The 10,953-nt window shown below is 35.1% G+C and overlaps 1 pseudogene; it reads right to left on the reverse strand.

The window, feature by feature from the left end:
• Nucleotides 1–511: 511 nt before the first annotated feature.
• On the reverse strand, nucleotides 512–2,275 carry LOC145118019 (ethanolamine-phosphate cytidylyltransferase-like; annotated as a pseudogene).
• Nucleotides 2,276–10,953: the final 8,678 nt, after the last annotated feature.

A 10,953-nucleotide genomic window follows, 5' to 3' on the forward strand; every position in this document is an offset into this window, starting at 1 on the left:
AGTGATTATTACATATTATTGAATTAAATATAATTGAAAAATACCATCTAATTTAACTAGAAAGGTATTTTAGTCAGTTAATATAGATTTAATAAATGAAATTTGCATATTTTAAGGAAAATTGCATAGTTTAAGGGAAAATAAATTCTATTAATTTTAAAAATCTGATTGTATGGATGATAATTCTCCTAATTCGGAAATTCTGACGGAATATGTTTATCAATATATAGAAAAATAACAAAAATTATTGAACCATACAAGAATACACATTTTGACATAATATATATTTTGATTTAATGAACTTCTTGAAGAATAACAAAATTTTGGATACAAGTTAAAAAAAATTTCATTACATTCTTAGAAAAGAAAAAATTTTATATACTATTCTATGAGAATGTTACACTTATTAATAACAAAGAAATACAAATATATAAATCATTCTACCAGAATATACTATTATTCTGCTAGAATAATCCATTCTTTTTGGAAGATTGGTGGTCATTGTTCATCTTCATCCCGTAGAATGTTCATCTTCATCCCGTAGAATGTTCATCTTCAAGATTCTATTCTGACATAATCGAAATTCAAGATTCCATTCCAGTAGAATGTTGTAAGTCTCATATGTACCCTTCCCAGCCAAGAAAACAAGAACATTCTTCTTCTTGATTTCATGTATACCTGCAAATGAGAAATACAACCACTCATTGTTATTGCTTAATCTTCTTTCCATGGCAATTTCAAGCAATAAACACCACATCGAATTCTGTCAAGCATAAAAAAAACAAGAAAATACTTATTATTATTATTATTATTATTATTAGTATTACCTTTTCATTGGAAAACTGAACAATCCTGCGAGATGTAGGAAGAAAATGAGAGACACGGGTCCCACTTCCTGAACCAGCATCATCAAATTTCTTCTGGCCATGGCCATGGCTAAACTGTCTTTGCAAGGAAGCATGACTAGGGCTATCACCACTTGTCCTCTCCCTTACACATAGAAGCATCCTCCGTGTATTTAACCAAATATTATAAAAACTAAGATAAGTTTTTTGACTTAATCTGTTATGTTATATAGTATGATATATATGCATACCAACAATGTCTGTGCTTGATACTCCTTCTGTTCGTTTTATTTGCTTATATCGACCTGCTTTCTTTGCAAGGGCATATGCGTCAGTTCCATCAGGAAGGACTTCATCTACCTATTTCACAGCACTCACCATAATCATCCTAAGATAAGAAAACAAAATTCAAAACCATATCCAACATTACAATGTCTGGTATAAGTCTATATATATATATATATATATATATATATATATATATATATATATATATATATATACTTTGATGTTCGGTGATAAGATTACAGACTTTAGACACTATCATGTTTCATTCAGTACTAATCCTAGGCTCACATATAGCCATCATAATCTTGCTAGCTTGAAGAAGATGCAATCAAGGTTGTAAAGGCTCCTCATTTATCATATGATGTGTTCCCTTTTAGTTTACTACTTATTTCCACTCTACTAATGATATCTAAATTTATATAAATGAGAATACATCATTAGACAAGCACCATAAATCATTATCCATGAAAGATTTCCAGAAAAAGAGGTTGTACACCTAAAAACGTACTAGAATTTAAGCAAATGCATCAACTATATACACACTAAAAACAATGCATGCAGCCTAATTTTGAAAGAATCAACGTCTGCATCAATCTCCAAAGTAAACAAAAGAACAGCATTGCGCCGAATGGGATCTAAGAGGAACCCTGATAAGGGACAAGGTTACCAATTTACCATGAGACCAACACATAACATTTTTGCAGACAAGGTAATTTGGTAAAAGGAAAAGCAGGAATTTTGATTGAAAATGAAGAGGATGTAGAGAACCTTTCATGAAGAGGGGTAACCGGAGGGCCTTTGTTTGCAATGATTTCAGCATCGCTGACAACGCCAACAATCAATTGATCTCCCAGAGCACGTGCTTGGCAGAGTGCGTTGCAGTGGCCATAATGCATCATATCAAAGCAGCCATCCATGTATACACGAATGGGCCTCTTCTTCTTCCTCCCAACAATACTCAGAGGGGAGAGCTCCGGCCAAGCAGCGCATAACCCCATAACCGATAGCCCTGCCACCAAACCTCCGATCAACCATGTCGCTAGAAACCGCTTCGAGTTCTCTAGACCTGTATTCGAACCCATCTTTTCTGATTCGACACGATTATTCAAGAATCTCTCTCTCTCTATTATGTGTTCGTATTTTGCCCTTTATTCTCTACAATGTGGTTTGGCTTTTCTTTATTCCTTTTTCCTCTTTATATTCTCTCCCCTCTGGATATGCCCAAAATGTAACCACGATGGTCCTAGGTCAGAGAAACAATATCAAGAAGAAGGAAGATAGAAGGAAGGTGTTTGGGGCGGACGATGGTGGCGACGGCTTTGTATCATCGGCTAGGGCTTGTAATCGGTGGAGATTGAGCGACTCTAGATATAAACCTGGAGAAATTAGGTTAAAAGTCAATACCATGATTATAGGGATTATTATTGGAAGTTACTAATCAAATTACTAAATTACCCCTTATTTATTTAATTAATTATTTAATTATTTATTTAATTTTGATTGGCCCACATTTATACATACAATAACACAATAATTAGTTTAAACAAATGAACATGACTCTCTCTCTCTCTCTCTCTATATATATATATATATATATATATATATATATATATATATATATATATATATATATATATATATATATATATATTAAAACCTAGCATATATATTTAAGAAGAAAAGAAATTTTGAATTTTTTTTAACAAAAAATAAAGAAAAATAGTAAAAAAAACAAAACAAAATAAGTGAACGATAAATTTTGATTTTTCTTTATTTATTAGACACGATAAAACCCAACATAAATTAGCATATATGAGACCTAGCTTGTTTTGGGTCAAGTTTATTAATCGGATTTTATGTTATATTGTGTGGTTTGTTGCACGTAAATTATTTTACCATGCACGATTTAATAAGTAAACTATAATGTGGCATTTTTTGAAGATTTATAGCATGAGATATTTGTGATAAATTAAAACGTGTGTATATGTACCATTAATGCATGAACATGACCTTTTTTTTTGGCGAGGGAGGGGATCGTTTTCTTACTCGATGGGAGTGGGGTGTCTTTAGACTGTAACGGTTCAATAATGGTGGCCGGAAAGAAATGCTCTTTGAACTTATGCAAATCAAGGTCGTAATTTGAAGTGGCGGGGTCAGAACAAATACCATAATTGAGCCATAACAAAAATCATAGGGTCCATTATATAGTTAACATCAACAGTCTTTTCAGCAAGTGATACTTCTTAGGTTACCCGGTATGGGAGCGTTTTCACGCGTCTTGGGCTGAGGTGGCAGCCTCCCCCAAGCGTGAACACCGCCCCCAAGTCCGGTGGGCTGCGTGTGGCGTGAGGCGGAAGACGGACGAAGACGAGCTCTTTGATTGGCCAATTAATTTTCGAACGTTATAGTCGACCGTTATATTCATTAAAAAAACATTTTTTTTATTTTTTTTTAATTCTCTATATATACATCCACTTTAACCACAATTTCCACTAAACCACACCCACATTTTTTCAAAACAAACACACACACCAAAAAATGGATAATTTTCCACCTCCAATTTCTTCGTCTTCCGATGATAACGATTCTGATGAAGATTTGATTTTGTATACGTTGTTATCCGCAGCACGAGACGTGGTACGTGAGAGGGGCAAAAGTTCAAACGTCGAGAAAAAGCATAGAAAATGGATCAACCGGGATCGAGAGGCGGCACATGAACTTTTGGTACGTGATTATTTTGCCGTTGATAGTTTATATGATCTATCAAAATTCGAAGAACGTTTTCGTATTAGTAGAACTTTATTTTTACGTATAGCTAGAGATTTAACACGTAATTATGAATTTTTTCAATTACGATGGGATGCTAGAGGTAAACGCTGTTTTACTACAATACAAAAATGTACGGCTGCTCTTAGACAGTTGGGATATGGTATAACCGTAGACGCATCAGATGAGTATCTGAAAATGTCTGAGAGGACGGGTCGAGAGTGTACATATTTATTTTGTGAGTATGTCATAGAGCTTTACCGTGACATATACTTGCGACATCCGACTAAAAGCGATCTCAAACAGTTGTATGTCGCGCATCAAGCGAAACATGGTTTTCCAGGGATGTTTGGTAGCATTGATTGTACACATTGGGAGTGGGAAAATTGTCCCAACGCGTGGCGTGACCAGTTCACGCGAGGTGATCATGGGGTGCCGACTGTTATTTTGGAGGCGGTGTTTTCAAATGACCTATGGTTTTGGCATGCCTTCTTTGGTATGGTCGGGTCAAACAATGACTTGAACGTGCTCCAAGCGTCTCCGATATTTAACGATATTTTACAGGGTAAAGCACCAGAAATGTCATATGTTGTCAATGGAAATGAATACAAATATGGGTATTACCTAGGTGATGTGATATATCCAGACGACGCTACATTTGTCAAGTCATACACATTTCTGGCCGACGATAAACGGAAAATGTTCAAGTTAGCACAAGAATCTGCAAGGAAGGATGTAGAACGGGCGTTTGGAGTCCTCAAACAAAAGTGGCACATAATCAAACATCCGACACGAACATGGGACAGATAAAAATTAAGGACGGTGTTGACTGCTTGTGTTATTTTACATAACATGATAATAGAAGAAGAGGGTAGGGCTATTTGCTCATATACCACAAACGATATACTTAACCCACCTGCAGTAATACAAGTTGGCAGTCCGACATACTTCTCAAGGGTTTTGGAAATACAAAACCGTGAAACACATCACAATCTACGAAATGATTTGACCGAATACATATGGGAACGGCAATTTCAAGGGCAAAATGACGGTGAAGACGACGATGATGACGATGAGGAGGATGACGATGGTGGCGACGAGGCGGATGATACCGGTGACGACAACGACGACGATTAGAATTTTTCTATGTTTTTTTTATGTTTTTTAATTTTTATTTTATTTAGACAATGTAATGTTTAATTTAACTAATTTAAGTTTTGAATTTCTATGTTTTAATTAATGAAACGTGCTTTTATTTTTTTATGTTTTAAAAAATTAATTTATGTTATAAATTATGCTTTTTAATTAATATAATGTTCAAAAAATAAAAAGAATAAAAAAAAAGAATTTGTGAAGTGGTAACCATTTCCAATCTTTAGTGGGTTGGTGGTGGGTTGAGTGTGAAGCTGACGTGGCGCACATGTGCCAGCACTTTTCCGGTGGGGTGGGTGTGACCACTCCCCATAGCCTTAGGCTATCGGGTAAGGTATGGGGTAAAAGATGTGTGAACTCCTACGTGACTGGTCTACCCACGCGTGAACATCACGCCTGACTTCGGTGGATTTGTTGTGACGTGGTGGCTAAAACGAAGCAAAAGACCCAATGAAAAAAAGAAGAAGGTTGGCAACAGTCTCTTTAATCAACAAAGAGACTACATATTTTTCAACAATTGGCAACTATGATCCCTTGAGTTTGGCTCAAAAGGCAAAACAACCCCGTCCTTAATTTCCTTCTCAAATAAGATTTTCAAAGTTTGCAAATTTCACCATGGACTTTTATATTCCTATCTGTAAGGGTCGAAGTTTTGTAAAGAGTCGAAGGGTGTTTTGTCTATTTCGTATGTAATGTATTTACTAAGTCACTTTTGTACGAAGCGTTATTGTAATAGACTTAGTATTTTTTGTACTCTCTGTTTCCTATAAATAGGGACTGAGCTTAGATATAGACATACGAGTTTTCCAGATACGTTGTCTAATTTTGTAATCGAAGTTCATTGAGAGTAATACAAGCTTACAAAGATTTATTTACATCTCGTGTTCATTTCTTTGATTCATATCATTCTTAATCGATTTCTCATTTACAATTCCTCTTCAATTGGTATCAGAGCAGGAATCAAACTGCAATGATCTGATTTTCATTCTGAATCATTTGCTTTTGAGTCATTTTCTCGTCTCAAAAGTTTCCGCGCTTTTGGTTCTGAAAATCACTTCTGATCTACATATTTGATTAGATTCTGCATTCGAATTGTATAATCGAGTGATCGATTACAAGTTTCTGATCAATTCATTTGATCAAATTTAAAATTCATCAAGTTTTTTGAGTTTTCTGAATTTTCTCGTGTGTTCATCAATGGCGAACTTTAACATGAACACAATGACTTCTTATTCTCATCTGCTTGGATCGTCAACTAAAATTCCAATGTTGATTCCAGAGTATTACGATCAATGGGCTGATCGTATGGAAGACTATCTGAATGGTTTGGATGAGGAACTATGGAATTGCATCAATGGAACAGTTCAACCTCCATCAAATGTTCAAAACATTGGTTCATCTGGAACAACATCTGCTGTTGGAGAGCAACAAACGAGACTGAAAAACAATGAAAAGCGTTGCATGAGAGAGCTGAGAGGTGCATTGCCACCTGTTGTTTACAACTACATCCGTGGTTGTAAAACTGCTAAAGAGATCTGGATCACTCTCAAGGAGAAGTATCAGGGGAGTGAAAAGACAAAGATCAACTCAGTCAATCAATGTTTGGTAGAGCTGAAGGAGTTCAGACAAAAGGATAATGAATCCATTGAAGTCTATTATGATCGTCTGAATGAACTTATTTACAGATGCAATAGGTATGGAATCACAAGGTCCTTAATGGAGTTCAATCTTACGTTTGTCATGGGACTTCGTAAGGAATGGAGGAGTGTTAGCATGATGATCAAAAATCTGCAAAGCTTCAACAATTCATCTCTCAATGATCTATACAACCAGCTGAAAACACACGAAAGTGAAGTTTCGGAAATGATAGAAGAATCAAAACAGAGCATTGGAGGTCCATTGGCTCTTGTTTCGAAGGTGTCTGAAGTTGAGTCTGCTGAGAAGGAGAATTCGGATGAAGAAGGTTTTCTCATGAATTCGGATGATGAAGCTGTAGCTTTTTACTCGAATAACCGAGTTAAAAAGTTTTTCAAAAAGCCTTTTAATCCCATAGGAAAGCAGAGTGAGGTGAAGGGAAGTTTTGTGAAGACTGGTGTGGAGGAGAAGAAGAAGTTTGAAAAATATGAGAAGAATGATGACAAAGGGAAAGAGTCTAAGGCAGAGAAGAAGCTGAAAGGGGATTCAGGTATAGATTGCCATTATTTCAATGGGGCAAATCATCTTGCGAACGATTGTATGCTTCGTAAGAAAGATGAGAAGAAGAATAAAGTGAAGGACGAAGCATAATATGCGGAAAAGCTTGAAGAAGTTCGTACGAAAGCAAAGGGATTGGCCCTTGTGGCAAGAGGAGAAGATGAAGATGAAGAAAGTGGCACTTATCAGATTTGGTCATCCGAGTCTGATGATGAAGAAATGAGGCATCCTACTCATGGTGCCATGTTCGCAAAACTTGAGGTTGGAGAAGAAGAGGAAATAACACGTCAGTGCTTCGTAACGAAGTCAAGCGACAAATCTCCTATGACTACAAAGGTACGTTCTATACTCGAATCTTTTAATATTCCTTTACAAGCATATGATTCTGAAATAGTTGCATTTGATGATATTGTTGCTTACTTTGATGCTATTGTTGTGTCTGCTAGTAACGAGGCAAAGAAACTTAATAATCAACTGCTTGAGACACAAAAGTTACTAGACACGAAACGCTGCAGGGTAGAGTATCTAGAGTTACAACTAGGGAATGTCAATAATGATAGAGAGAATCTAGATAAAGATGTTAGGATGTTATTGGCTCAACGAAACATCTATTGTAACTCTGCAAAACGTTTATATGCCAAATTAACTGCTTTACATCATTCTTCTGATATTAGCAAAGAACAACATCGAAATTTGTTGCCTTTTCTTGCATACGAAAGAGAAAAAGTTGATATCATGTCGTATGATTGTGAGAAAACAATAGCTGATTTTGAAAAAGTGCCAGATGATAGATTTGCATATGGTGTTGTTAAGATAGATGAGTTTCTTAATGCTGATGAACTTGTTGAGATTGTAAATGAAAGTTTGACAAAAGACGAACAAGTGAAAATTTTGAAAAGAACTGAACATTCGAAACTTGACCCTCAATTCAATTTTGCTGATATTGATGATAATTCAGATAATATTAGTGAAATTAGCGAAATTGAAGAAGATGAAAGTATTGATTGTTCTCAGTTATCTATCACTAATGTTACATCTAAGATCAAAGGTAAAGAAAATATTAATGATTCGATAGTCAAGGATAACATTGAACAACCCTCTGCTTCGAAAATTTGTGACTTTGATGATGTGGATGTACGAGACAGTCAAACTGATAGTAGTGATGATGAGGAGGACAAAATCAAAGTTTCGAATGCTAAAAAGACAGAAAAGAATGTTTCGCATGAAACATCAATTCCAAGAGTTGTTGTTGAACAAGTGTATGGAGACACAAAAGAGTTCAACAAAGTGCTAAATGACAAAGGTGCGCATTATTTGGAAACTAACACTGTCGTGTATCCAAATTTTACATGCACAGATGATGTAGTTTTTCCGAATCAAGTTTTTGTCACTACTGGGAATGTTGAAAACATCAAGCCAGAGTTTAATAAATTGGTTGAAGAAGACAACAAACGAACTTCAGACGACGGACTCTTTTCGAATCAAAGCACAGTTGAAAACAACCTCACAAAGAATTTGTATGTTTTTCAAAGACAAAAACCACAACGAAAATGGGTTGTAAAATCAGATAAAGAAAAAGAAGTTGTCAAACCAGAAATTGTTGAAACAATTGAAGTTGTGAAACTCAATTCACAAGAGTTCAAAACACTTGTTGAAAATTTTTCAAAAGAAAAAGGAGTTTCAAAAAGAAAAGCACAAAAAGCAATTTTTTGGCAGGTTGTGTCAAACGAAAAACAAATTGGTGAATCGACAAAGAAAAATCCCGCTCTAACAAAATCCAAAGTTTCGTGTGATTCAAAATTAAAATCTTCAATGATTTCTCAAACAAAAACTCTTCAAAAGACATTTTTCAAAAGTAAACCTACAAACATGTCTTTTCATAAACCAACACATGTGATAGACAAATTTCCTTCAACAAAGAATAACAATGATCCAAATCAAAAAGTTGAAAATGTTTGTTCATTTAAAAATATTCGAAAGTTTGATGACAATCGAAAATTTGAAAATGTACGAAAATCAACTCACATTCATTCGAAGGTAAAGTTCATTCCTCAAAAGCCAAATTTTCCAAATCCACCAGCCAATAGAGCAACGAAAGTTTCGTACTTCAAAGGCAATTCTGAAGTGCAAACAATTAATCAATGGCTTGAAGGACAAGGGAAAAAGTTTCAATCAGGAAAGTTTTCTCAACAAAGCATCAAGATTGCTTATGAAAAGTATTTGAATGAATTATCAACTGGAAGTTCATCTTCTCAAGGTTCGAATACTCCAGTTCAAAGATGGCAACCAATCAACAAAGACACACGAATTAAGAAGCCTGAGGAGAAATCAAATGAGAATCCAAAACTATCGAAAAATTATGTTTCAATATCTTTAATTGATGATGTTGACTTAATTGATAGTGTCAAAACAAAAGTTCGAACTTGGGCTTTAAGTTCTAAATTTCACTCATTGTTTCAAGCTAATAACCAAGGACCCAAAAAGCCTTGGGTACCTAAATTCTTTAATTGAATGCAGGTACTATGTGACGAGCAATATGATGAAAAGTGGTACATTGATAGTGGTTGTTCACGTCACATGACTGGAAAGAAGGAGAATTTAAGAGATTTTCGAAGTCTTGAAAATGCAGGAGTGGTGAAATTCGGAAATAATCAGAAGTGCAAAGTCAAAGGATATGGCAAAGTAACAAATGGATAATTCACTGTGAATCGTGTTGCATATGTGGAAGGTCTTCAACATAATTTGATAAGTGTTTCACAACTTGTTGTGGGCACTGGAAATCAAGTTGTGTTTAATGAAGAAGGAAGCATCATATCAAAGGTGGACACGAACGAAGTGTTGTTAAAGTTGAAACAATATGGAGATATGTTCACACTTGATATCAAACCAATTGTGGGCAAACCATCTGTTTGTCTACTTTCGAAAGCCTCGAATGATATTAGCTAGTTATGGCATATGCGTTTGTCACATCTCAACTTTCGAAATATGAATAAGCTGGTTACAGAGGATTTAGTTCGTGATTTACCTATATTGAAATTTAACAATGATACTCTTTGTGCAGCTTGCGAACAAGGAAAACAACATCGCAAAGGTCATCCTATTATCATTGATTCGAAAATTGTTGAACCATTGGAACTTCTTCACATTGATCTTTGTGGACCATCGACTGTTGAAACACTCAACAAGAAACGGTACATTTTAGTTATTGTTGATGATTTTTCAAGATTCACTTGGGTATATTTTCTCAGGTTAAAATCTGAAGTTGCTCAAACAATGATCGAATTTATCAAGAAAATAGAGTTGAGCTTGAAAAAGAATTTTCGAAAGATCAAGAGTGATAATGGATCTGAGTTTAAGAATAATGTGTTGGATTCGTTTTTAACGGAAAAAGGAATTTCGCATAATTTCTCATCACCATATACACCACAACAAAATGGTGTAGTTGAAAGAAGAAATAGGTCATTGTGCGAAGCAGCATGGACAATGTTGACATATGCGAATCTTCCTCAATATCTATGGGCCGAAGCCGTTTCAACAGCATGCTTTACTCAGAATAGATCCTTTATCCATAGACGTTTTAATATAACTCCATATGAGATAATCAATAACCGAAAACCTAATGTCAAATTCTTTCATGTTTTTGGTTGCAGGTGCTTCATAATGAATCTCAAAGATAATCTTTCGAAATTTCAAGTTAAAGCTGATGAAG

This window comes from Lactuca virosa, chromosome 1 (assembly GCF_052849685.1).
Source record: "Lactuca virosa cultivar CGN04683 chromosome 1, Lactuca_virosa_CGN04683_v6, whole genome shotgun sequence".
NCBI classification, from domain to species: domain Eukaryota; kingdom Viridiplantae; phylum Streptophyta; class Magnoliopsida; order Asterales; family Asteraceae; genus Lactuca; species Lactuca virosa.